This window comes from Furipterus horrens, unplaced genomic scaffold (assembly GCF_987537825.1).
Source record: "Furipterus horrens unplaced genomic scaffold, mFurHor1.1.pri manual_scaffold_3, whole genome shotgun sequence".
NCBI classification, from domain to species: domain Eukaryota; kingdom Metazoa; phylum Chordata; class Mammalia; order Chiroptera; family Furipteridae; genus Furipterus; species Furipterus horrens.
Window position 1 is genome coordinate 50,474,088 of NW_028327173.1, and position 12,944 is coordinate 50,487,031.

The following is a 12,944-nucleotide window of genomic DNA, read 5'->3' on the forward strand; positions in this document are numbered from 1 at the left end:
TATAAACACCCTTTGTGTTTGGTTCAATTCATTGTTCATGATCACTAAGAACCTGGCCCACCTGCAACATTTTCATATTCATGATATCTAAATATTCTATTCCTTACTGGTCTCTTTTTTTCTCTCAGTTAGTGAGTGATACAGTTATGATAAAAATCTTTAGCTATAATTATAGATTTTTCTATTTATTCAATAGTTCTGCCAGAATTTGCTATGAATATTTTAGATCCATGTTATTAATTGCATTATAATAATACCACAAATAATGGAACATTATGTTTTGTTGAATTAACCTTTTTATTATTGTGAAAAGTCCCTTTATCCATAATGATTCTTTATGCCTTCAAGTCCAAGTGGTCTATTAGTATAGTTTGCCTGGCTTTCTCTTAGTTACAGTTTTTTACAGTTTAACCATTTTTTTCATCATGTTACTTTTAATAGTATTCTTACTTTAGATTTTTATTCCAGTTGTTAAATCCTTCTTTTTAATTGAGCATTTACTTTATACCCATAATGTAAAGACTAATTTATTTGGATTTAAATCTACCATATTATTTTTTACTCTTTGTTCCATCTCTTCTTTTCTGTTCCTTTTCTTATATTCTATTTTTGTATCAAGCTTGTTTCATTATTCTGTTTGTTCCTCTAATGAGCTTATTAGTCATATAGTCTTTTATTATCCTTCCAGTAGGTTCCCTAGAGACACCAACAAATATTCTTGACTTGGTGCATTTTATCTGAAATTAGTGCATTTTTCTATTTGTAGATATGCTACAGACCTTAGAAAAATGACTCTTTTTACCTAACTCAAAATTTATGTTATTATTCACAGGCATTGCAATTGTATGTATTACTAAACCATGAAAGACATGTTCTTCATGAACAAACATCAAGTTATTGTTGTTGTCAGCTCCAAATCCATCCATCCTTCTTTGCCTGCTCAGTGATACTTAAGCTGCACCCTCTGAATATTTCTTCTTGCCATCTGGAGCAATGCTAAAATTTGTCAGTAGAGGATACTGTAGTGACCATGGAAGGCAATACCAGCAAGAAGACACCTTCCTTCTGGGTGAAGGTTCTCCATGTTTTTATTTAGCACAGGTGCCCTGCAGGTTTTGCAGACCAATTTCAGCTACACATTCAGGCCCGCTCTCATCACCCAGTGGCCATTTCCATGAGCTTCAGTTGTGCTGTTTTGGTAGTTGGCTGAATCCAGTTTTCCCTTCCTAATGCTGCTTTGGAAAGGCTCCAGTGGGCTGTTTGCACAGCAGCTCAACTCGCATGGTAGCATGCTCCACAGGTACGAGTGACTCCTTTTTAGATGTCTGAGCCTCAGCTTTGCGATGAGGCAAGGAAGAGTAGGAGGGACAGTCTCTTGAGTCCTCAGTTCCTTTGTCCCTCATTCTCTTTCACCGTAAAAATAGCAAATGTTATTTTGTTTGCTTGCACATGCTACTTATGGACCCCTATAGTCTTCTTTTACCCCTTTTAATAGTTAGCACCTTTGATGAGTGAATAAATCTTGACACTAAATTTTCTCTGTTCTAATGACTGGTTTGGTTTCTGTCTCCTGGCTAGATCCTGGTATAATTAGACTTCTGGTAGTGTTTTCTATTACTTACTGTCTCTGGTGCTCTTTAGCCCTTTCTCCATTTCTGTGATTCCATCTGAGGTCATTTTCTTTCTCTCTGAAGTGCACCCTTTAGTACAGCAGTCTTTCATTTATCACGGGTATTACATTCTAGACCCCTCCCCCTGTGATAGGTGAAAATCCGTGAAGTAGAAACCTTACCTTTATTTTAGTATTTATATATATTTTAAGGCTTTATAAACCCTTCCCAGTCTCTTACTAACCTTATAGCAAAAAAATTTGTGATAAATAATTAAATATAATATTTTTAAAAATCCCACGATACAGTGAGACTGCGATAAGTGAACTGCGATATAGAGAAGGACTACTTTATTTTCTAAAATGTCTGTCTGCTAACAATAAACTATCCCAATCTTTGTCTAAAAATGATTTATTTTGCATTTCTTACTAATGAATAATGTTGCTCTGTGTAGGATCTGAGATTGGCAGCTACTTCTTTTAAGGACTTTACCAATGCAATTTGTTGTCTTTGGCTTTATAATTCCTATTGGTGAGTCAGCCGTCAGTCTCATTGATGTTCCCTGCAAGCAGAGTGCCTTCTCTCTGGTTAGTCTGAAGGTTGGCATTTTTTTTTTTTTTTAAAGCTGATGGTACTATTATGTGCCTTGGAATGGTCTTCTTGCCATTTCTTCTAAGGTACATAGAAATCCTTGAATCACACTGACTGATATCTTTAATCAGTCTTAAAAGATTCCTAACCACTATACTTTTTCATATATTGCTTTTATTCCAGTCCCTTTTCTCCTCCTTTATAACTTCAATTATATTTATATTAAATCTTTTCACCATGCCCCTTTCACTCTTTTGCGTATTTTCATTTTTTTATTTCTTTGTGTGTGTCAATTTGAAAAACTTCTATTGCTTTGCGTTCTAATTTTTTATTGTTCTCTTCAGCAGGTCTAATTTGTTGTTATAACAAATCTATCGAGTTCTTTATTTCCGTTATTGTATTTTCCACATAAAGTTTTTTTTTACGCAGTCCAGTTCTCTTGACATTTTGTCTTTTCCCATGAAAATATCAATAATAATTATTTCATGACCATGTCATGTTACTCAAACGTCCAAATCATGTGTGGGTCCATTTCTATTGCAAACTTTCTTGGCCATTTTGTCCTGCTTCTTCAAATGCCTATTAATTCTTAAGTAAATTTCAAAAACTTTATAAATATATTATAGTACCTACCTTATGTGGGTTTCAGTTCTTTTATTTTTATATTTCTTTCAAAATTAAGTCAAAATTCTATTATTTAAAGAAAAGTAAAATTTACTCTTATATGTGGGGTTTTTGGAGCTTATGTATCTTATATGGTGTAATTCTAGAATTATATTATTACAGTCAATATTTAAGTAACTATATATTTATTTTTGGCTTTATTTTTTATTTTGACATCTAATGCCATTCTATAGAGTACGTGGGATATCTATTTTTTGATAGGCCCTATTAAAGGAATCTCAAATAAATATCATCTCTAGTAAGGAAGTAGATTGTATTTGGAGAGATTGGCTTTTGTTTTGAGGAACTCATGATAGAAATATATTGAACACATAATTATTTTTAAATCTAACAATTGCTATTAAAATGAAGAAAAATCTACCAAACATTTGAAATTCTTACAGTCAGTAAAAGCAGATACCTCACAGCTAGATATTTAAAGTCTGGATATGTGTCATCATCACTTACTATTTTAAAGTCAGAGAATTGCATATTGAAAAATATTTGTAGGGAAAAAAATCTTTAAACGGTAATGTAACGACATGACTTGGGGAAAGAGAGACAGAGACAGAAAAGGAAGAAAACAATTTATAACAAAAGATAGTAGTTTCAATGAATTCCATATTTCACTGTTGTGAAACCTCTTGATTTTTAAATATTGGACACTGATCCATGTGGCCTTGAGCTATTCAAGGGTCTCTGTGTTTTTAGTAGCAATACCATTAATTACACAATTGCATAACTTATGCAAATAAAATTAATATTATGTCTCTTTTAATATCCCACAAAATAAATTAAAAGATTTTTCACAAAGCCTGATGCTATATCCATAAAGGTCTAAACTAACATGATTAGGTATCAGGGTACTGATTGTTAACTCTAGGACCTATAAACTATTGAACTTTGTTGAGAGAAGAGTGAATTATTATATAGTAGACAATAAGACTTATTGAATAAATCTTTGATGTTGCTTATAGAAATTCAGTATAAAACATTGAGTGCCATAGACTGAAGTTCTCTGGTTTCAAGAGACATTTTGGGTGTAAAAATCATACTGCAATGAGAGAATTGATGATTTTTTAAAAAATTATTATTTTGTTAATTTATTTATTGTTTTTCTATCAGAGTTGTCCCACTATTTCCCCCATTGCTCGCCACCCCACCCAACCCACCCCTTCTCCCACAGTCAATCCCCACCCCATTGTCCATGTCCATGGGTCATTTATACTAGTTCCTTGACTAGACCCTTCTCTTACTTACCCCCCTTCTCTACTTCCCCCACACGCCCTGGTAATTGTTAGTCTTCTCCTTATTTACATGCCTCTGATTCAGTTTTGCTCTTTTGTTTGTATTTTTCATTAATTTTCTGTGTTAGGTGATATCATATGGTATTGGTTTTTTGTAGCCTGGCTTATTTCACTAAGCATAATTCTCTCTCATTCTATCCATGTTGTCACAAATGGTAGGAGTTCCTTCTTTCTTTCTGCTACATAGTAGTCCATTGTGTAAATGTACCACAGTTTTTTCATCCACCCATCTACAGATGCGCACTTAGGCTGTTTCCAGCACTTGGCTACTGCAAATAGCACTTCTATGAACATAGGGGTGCACAGGTTTTTCTGAATTGGTGTTTCAAGATTCTTCAGATATAATGCAATTGCTGGGTCAAAAGGTAGTTCCATTTTTAGTTTTTTGAGGAAATTCCATACTGTTTTCCTTAGTGGCTGCACCAGTCTGCATTCCCACCAACAGTGCAGTAGGGTTCCCGTTTCTCCACATCCTCGCCAGCACTTGTCGTTTGTTGATTTGTTGATGATGGCCATTCTGACTGGTGTAAAGAATTATCTCATTGTGGTTTTCATTTGCATCTCTCTGATGGCTAGTGATGTTGAGCATTCTTTCATATGCCTATGAGCCCTCTGTATGTCTTCTTTGGAGAAGTGTTTGTTCAGGTCCTTTGCCCATTTTTTAATTGGGTTATCTGCCTTCTTGATGTTAAATTGTATAAGTTCTTTATATATTTTGGAGATCAATCCCTTGTCTGAGGTATCATTGGTAAATATGTTTTTCCATATGGTTGGCTCCCTTTTCATCTTACTGACATTTACTTTTGCTGAGCAGAAACTCTTTAGTTTGATGTAGTCCCATTTGTTTATACTTTCCTTTATTTCCCTTTTCTTAGGAGATATATCAGTGAAAATGTTGCTACATGGGATATCTGAAATTTTCCTGCCTATGTTTTCCTCTAGGACTTTTATGGTGTTACTGCTTACATTTAAGTCTTTGATCCGTCTTGAATTTATTCTGATATAGGGTGTAATTTGGTGGTCTAGTTTCATTTTTTTGTATCTCCCTGTCCAGTTCTCCCAGAACCATTTGTTGAAGAAGCTCTTCTCACTCCATTTTATGTTCCTTCCCCTTTGTCGAATATTAGTTGACCATATAGACCTGAGTTTATTTATGGGCTCTCTATTTTCTTCCATTGATCTGTATGTCTGTTCTTATGCCAGTACCAGACTGTTTTGATCACAGTGGCCTTGTAGTATAGTTTGACATCAGGTATTGTGATCCCTCCTGCTGTGTTCTTCTTCCTCAATATTGCTGTGGTTATTTGGGGTCCATATAAATTTTGAATTACTTGTTTTAGATCTGTGAAATATTTCACTGGTATTTTACTAGGGATTGCGTTGAATCTACAAATTGCTTTGGATAGTATGGACATTTTAATGATGTTGATTCTTCCCATCCATTAACATGGTATATGCTTCCATTTATTTGTATCTTCCTTAATTTCTTTCTTCAGTGTAATGCAGTTTTCCAAGTAAAGGTCTGTTACCTCCTTGGTTAAGTTTATTCCTAGGTACTTTCTTTTTCTTGCTATAGAAAATGGAACTTTTTTTCCTAGTTTCTATCTCTGATATTTTATTGTTGGTGTACAGAAATGCCTTCTATTTCTGAATAATGACTTTGTACCTTGCTATTTTGCCAAATTCACTTACTAGGTCAAGTAGTTTTTTTTTTTTTTCCTGTGGATTCTATCAGATTTTCTATGTACACTATCATGTCATCTTCAATAATGACAGTTTTGCTTCCTCTTTCCCAATTTGGATGCCTTTTATTTCTTTTTCTTGTCTGATTGCTGTGGCTAGAACTTCCAAGACTATGTTGACTAGGAGTGGAGAGAGTTCACAAATTATTTTGTAACTTAGAAAAATGGGAAAATGACAAATTGCAAACCCTTTATTATAAATACTTCTATTCAGATTTCACAGATTGTTTTCTACTTATTAATAAGTATACTATTTTTTCAGCATTTGGTCAACAATCAAGATTTTGTTGGGTTTAAGAGGTCTGTATTTTGAGTCATTGCAATATTCCTGAAAACAGTGGGCATTCATTACTTGGAATTTTCTCGTAAAAGCTTGTCATGTTAGTTTTATTCCATCCAGACCTTTTCTGTGCAAGAACCTGTGTTAGGCACAGGGGATATGGAGATGAGTAATACAGATTTTCTACCATTAAAAAATGAGACACAATTTGCAAAAAAATGCACTGTATTAATTTAAGTATGAATTTCAGCCTGGTTATCTAACTTATCTTCAGCTTCATAAGGAAGAAATTTTCTAGGTATTTGATCATATTTAACCTCAAAACATAGTACCAAATCAAAATGAATGTAAGTACAAGGTATTTTCTTTCTTATTTTTCATAAGTAAAGGATTTTTGTCTAGTTGAAATCATAAAAAATATAAGCTCTTCTTCAAACATAAAAATATCTCAGAGTTAAAGTAACAAAACATTTTTGAAATATTTTTTTCAAAGCATTAGTTGTATGATATTTTCTTTATAAAAATACTTCCAGTCAAAATGAGCTTGTGAAATAATTTTTCTTATATCCCTCTGTGAAGAATCACAATATATGTAAAATGTAAAAATATTGTTAGTAGTGCTGTGATTTAAAAATTTGACTTAAGTTTGTTTAGCCTAGCATTTTCCACTTACTTAACAATACAGCCTACCTTATGAAATACAAACAAAAAATAATGCATTGTGGAAAATAGTGGAATAAGTAGAGGTCACACAACAAGGAAAATAATACTTGAATTTTTACTCCCAGTCTTGAATGTTTTCCACTAACCACACTTGCTTGGCCAAGGAATGATACAACAGTACAGTTGACATTGTTACAGGAGATTGAGTAAATAGCCCATTAGAGCACTAGGCAAAAAGTTGGAATGTTGGCCAGAATGCAAAGAAAACTGTATGTGAGAGGGAAAATTCAAGTTTATATTCAAGGTTTCTAGCATAAAATATCATGAAAATGCCAGGAAGACTTTCTAGTTCACTTCTCACTTGTTTGAAGATTTAGATCTACTGCCTAAAGTTTCTAGAAAGAACCTATGTAGTAGTTAACAGAAAAGGCTTTGTACCCAGACTCCTTGTATTCAAATAAAATTGTTATTAGCAGTGTGACCTTGAAAAATTTGCTTAACCCTATATGCCTCACTTTTTCTATGTGTAAAATGAAAATAATGATAGATACCATAATTACATGTTACTATCATTAAATTAGTTACAATTGTCAAAGCACTTAGAACATTGTATAACACATAAGAAACAGCATCTAGTTGTATAAATAAATAATCCTCATAGTTCTTTGTCTTTACTTGGTCTCTTATTTGATGGATTGTCTTCTTCCAACTAGGAAATCCATTTTTCTTACAAATTCAAGATGGATACCCATCAAATATCTTGTTTGGGGAATTCACAAAATGTGTTTATGGAGTACTGTAAATAGTACAAAAGGAGAAGAGAAAATATTTATATATGCTGACCAAATCTTCAGCCATGTTCATAGCCAATTATCCTAGGGCTTACTCACTGGAGAAAACCAACTAACCTCATGTAATGAGAACAACATATTATTTTCTATGTTAGTCCCTATTGCCTCCAAATGTTTGCCTGTGGACTTGGTTACACAATGTTAATAATAACAATATATTTACTGAGTGCTGGCCATAAACCCTGTGCTCTTCTTATAGATGTGTATGTAATATTTTCACTAAATTACTACAACAACCCTACAAGTTGGGATATTGTCATTATCCCTACTTTTTAGATTAAAAAAATAAGGGGAATGTTTTCTTATGACTGAACAAATTTAGTTTTAAAATATTTTAAAACATTGCAAATATTTTAAGATCTTTCATCATAGAAAGTAGCCCTTAGACATGGCTCTTTCTAAGATTGGTCTGTGGACTGTTGGGGAGAACATTTCATAGTTTATAGGTGATGAATAGTCACAACTTTTTAGTTTATACATCAAATGGTTTCTGCTCAATACTCGCCAAAACTCATGACCTTGTTATTATTATTCCATGTTATAGAGAAGCAAATTGAACTTCAGTGCAGTTAATTTGCTAGTCCATGTTCACAATGAAAATGATCCATTTATTTCCTTAAAAAATAGGCTAGAATATCTGAACAGGAAGTACACATACTTTTTCCCCTGAAGCTAAAGATAGAAGAAATGTTAGCAGTAGTCATAAGACATTATCAAAGAAAGGAAGGTCTTCAGTGCTAAGCTAAATAACAGAAGATACTATAGAATATCTTTAATGAGAATTTTTTCCTTCTGCTCCTTTTCACTGTGCAAAAGCTGATTATGAATTCATTTATCTCATCAAGAACAAAGCATGGGAAAGTTTCTTGAGTATGTATTAAATTGGACAAAAAATTAGGAAATGAACATTTATATAATTCAGTATTTCCCATGAAGGTATATGCACATCTCTCAACAGAAGATATGTCTTTGAACCACTGTTGTAGTTACAGGAATGGCCAGAAGAAAATACATAGTGTATATGCTTGTGTCTGGCTTCCCTGTCAAAATGACATGAAATCTCCTCCAAACAACATAAATATGCATCTCTTAGCTATCTGCACATTTGAATTCTCTCTAAGACCTTCAATTCTAACAAAAAAAAAATGCATTGTTTTTCTGTCTCTATGCAAGCAACTTGTTATGAATCTTTCTCCCCCAGGTACTAAATAAATAAATGTTATGACTTTGTAATTGTCATCTTGAAAATTTTCATGCCTTAAGTTAGCTACTTAAGAAAAAATCTTTATAATGCATCAGGTACTGTTTAATTCAGTGCAAAGGTTGGAAAAACATCAACTAATTGTCAAAAAAAACTCAAGTTTATATTCAAGGTTTCAAGCATTAAATATCATGAAAATGAAAAGAAGATCTAGTTCACTTCTCAGTTGTTCTAGGATTTAGATATACTGATTAAAATATGATAAATTATTGGGTGACAATTAAATTTCCTTGGATTACAAGTTATGGAAACTAAAAAAATAAAAGATTTAACTCTCTCTTGTCTATATAAATGCAAGGGAACAGTCATGTAAATGTAAATAATGACTGGATTAAAAATCATAGTACATTTGGAGAATTTCAAGTACTTAATTGTGACCACGGTGTGGGACATAAAATCTTGGACTCTCAGGGTAGGCTTACTTGTTTTTGAATCCTACCCAGTTATGCCACTAACTAGTTGCCTGATGATGGGCTAATAACTTTACTTTTTAATCTCAATTTCTGCCTCCGTGAAATTATAATACTTATAAAGATTGATTAATTATGAAATATGTATTATAATTAAATGTTAACTAATTCCCAATATAAAGAAATGTTATAAAGTTTACATGAGATAATGAATGCAGTCTAGCTATACATTGAGCATTGTAAATGATAGATACTATTATTACTTTGGTTAGATTAAGATTCAGTTTAAACTGGATAGGTCAGAGCCATAGCTTGAAAAATCTGTTGTTTATTTAAGGACTTTAGGTTTCATACTATGATATACAGTGGAAAGCCACTGAGGAATTTTACTCAGAAGAGTACCATGATCACTCTGCATTTTATAAAGATCACTCTGCGTGCGATCTGGAGTGTGAATTGGAAGGCACAATAAGGAAAACAGTTATAAGACTCTTTCAGTGGTCCATGAAAAAGATAATAAAGGCTTGAAACAAGTCAACTACAGAAACAATAGAGATTATAAGGAGCTGGAAATAATGGAGCATGGCTATAATATTGTTGCCTGTGGAAATGGGGCTCTTCCACAGGATCCTGAGAAAAGCATTTCATGGACCTTTGCATGAGAGACTGTGGTGTGGCAAGTTTTATTCAGGTGGAAGGCTGCCCCTGTGTCCCCATCTCTGTCTGTCTGGCCATGGAAAAAGTCCAACTGCATCTTCAGCAAGGGCAAAACAAAGGCTAGTGTCCAGAGTTTCTGTGCTGTATTAAAGCTTAGTCCAGTCCAGCATTTTCATGATCCAGCTAGCTTAGCTTGTGTTCCAGGCTGCAGTCTGCTGCTGTGCCGCCATATCCAGGCTCCCACCCAGAGCCTACATTTGGAGTCCACACAGCCATTGGCCACGTGACTCCTAGAGCCACATGGTAATGGAGAGAGAATGTGTGAATTTGAGAGATCAGCAGGGGTCACCAGGAGAGTTCTTTCTTGTTCTTTGGGATTATGTTATCTTGGGTTTGGGAAGGATCAGAAGCTTTTTCAAAATAACCAGTCATCTTCCAAGTTTTCCTGGGCTTCTGATAGGTCCACCCTCAAACCAATTGATCCTTTATCCAGGTTAGACTGACATGCCACTATGGTCACATACCTCTCTTTGCACCACTTTGGCCTCTATTGCACATATTCTTACCTCATCCTGCTCCCCCAAAGAGTCTGGTACTGAAGGGGGAATGGGAGGGGTGTTAATCTTTGGTAGGGCAGTGCTGTGATACCCTGGGGAGTGAGAAGTTGTAGCTTCCTGGCTAAGCAACAGTCTCATGTTCTCCAGCAGATCAGGCTAAACAATCTGATTCCCTTGTTCCTTCCTTTATTAATAATTAGCTAACTACTTTCAGTAACAATATAATGTTGCAACATGGAGAAGGGTAGAATCAAGAATGACACCCAGCATCTAGGAAGATATGTGGGGAGGCAGAAGTGAGGGGAGGGGCAGGAGGACTAAATGAGTAAGATAAGGTTGATTTTGAAAAAGTAGAATTTGAGTTGCCTGTAAGACAGAAAAATACAGAGGTCTATCACACATTAGTTTTGTTGGTTCAACTTGGATTTCAGAGTTGAATACCATTTGTGGATCACCTACATATAATAGTTAGATTAAGATATGAGACCATATGTGACCTCATGTAAAGATAAGATAGAGTGGTCAGAGGATTGAAGTTTGGGAAACATCAAAATATAAAAGATAGGGCCCTGGCTGCTGTGGCTCAGTGGATTGAGTGTTGGCCTTTGAGCCAAGTGTCGCTGGTTCGATTCCCAGTCAGGGCACATGACTAGGTTGCACGTCAGGTCCCCAGTTGGGGGCGCGAGTGAGAGGCAACCACACAGTGATGTTTCTCTTCCTCTCTTTCTCCTTTCCCTCTCTCTAAAAATAAATAAAGAAATAAATAAACAAACAAATCAATAAATTATTTTTAAAAATAAAAAAGGTAGGTAGAAGATAAAGAACTTAAAATGTAGGCTGAGGAAACGATCATATGATACAAGGAAAATCAAGAGAACTGATGCCTAGGAAACCAAAGTCAAAGTGTATCAAGAAGAGAGAAGTGGTTAACCCTGCCAAATGTAGCAGGTAAATAAAGTAAGATTAGAAGATAAGAAATGCCATATGATTTGACAATTATTGGATTGCTTGTGATATCTGCAAGAAGTTTCTTTGCAATGGTGGGGATTATAATCAGTCTATAGATGTTTGAGGTATGTATGAAACACGCTGGTAGACTTTTTCCCCCAAAAGTGGGCACAGCAATATTTCTGATCTTAAATCTTTTCCAAGAATCTTGTAATACCTCATCAAAGGTAGAGTCTATTTCCTCAAACCAGAGGAGGACTTCGTGACTGTCTCAATGAGCAGAATGCAGCAGAACTGATGCTGTGTGATTTCCATATTTAGATGACAGAAGGAAATAATCTCTCTCTCTCTCTCTCTCTCTCTCTCTCTCTCTCTCTCTCTCTCTCTCTCTCTCTCTCTCTCTGTCTCTGTCTCATTCCTCATTTTTGAAACCTACCAACCACATTGTAAGGAAGCCTAGGTCACATGGAGAGTAGGTATTCTGGTCAAGAGACCCAGCTAACATGTCATTGCTGACACCAGCACCAACTGCTTAAAAGAGCAGTCCTTTGAATCATTTTAGCTCCTAGCTTTTGAGCTGTTCCAGCTGATACGTCTGAAGCAGAGGTGAGCTATCCCTGTTAAACACTTTTCAAATTGCAGAAGAAACATTCTAGATGTTTTAGGCCACTAAATAAGATGTAACAATAAGATGTAACATGTCAATAAATGTTAAGAATAATACTGGTGCAAATTCTGTATCCTTGTGGATATAAAAGATACCACACAGAGATTATAAGAGGTGTGATTGATTTTAAAAAGGGAAATTGATATTTGAACGTATATAGGTGCTCATGAATGTGAGCACAGGAAACTAAAGCTTATTCTCAATATTCTAAGTCATCTCTATGAAATCAGAGGCAAAGTCATCTGCACTGAAAAAGTGGTGAGATAGGTGGGGAATGAGAAGAAAGAATAAACACATCTGACAGCTGTTAGCTTGTAAATTTGTTCATATGGTAGTATATACATATCTTTTATACCACAGATTTAATTATCAAATACCACTGAAGACCCCTTACACCCAGTGCTTAACCCTAAGGTAACCATTATAGTGACATCTATCACCATTGATTAGTCTCCTTTTCTGTTTTTTGAAATATATATAAATGGAGTAGGTATTCCTTTGTGTCTGGCTTTTGTTGCTCAACCTTATGCATATTAGATTCTTACATGTTTTGCATAAAGGAGAAGTTTATTCATTAAAGTTGCAGAATAATATTACATTGTGTTAATATAAAATTTATTGTTTTATTTTAATATAGATGGATATTTGAGATATTTCAAGTATGGGGCTATTAAAAACAAAGCTTATATGAATGGCTTTGTGTATGATTTTTGCTGCAACTATACATACATTTTGGT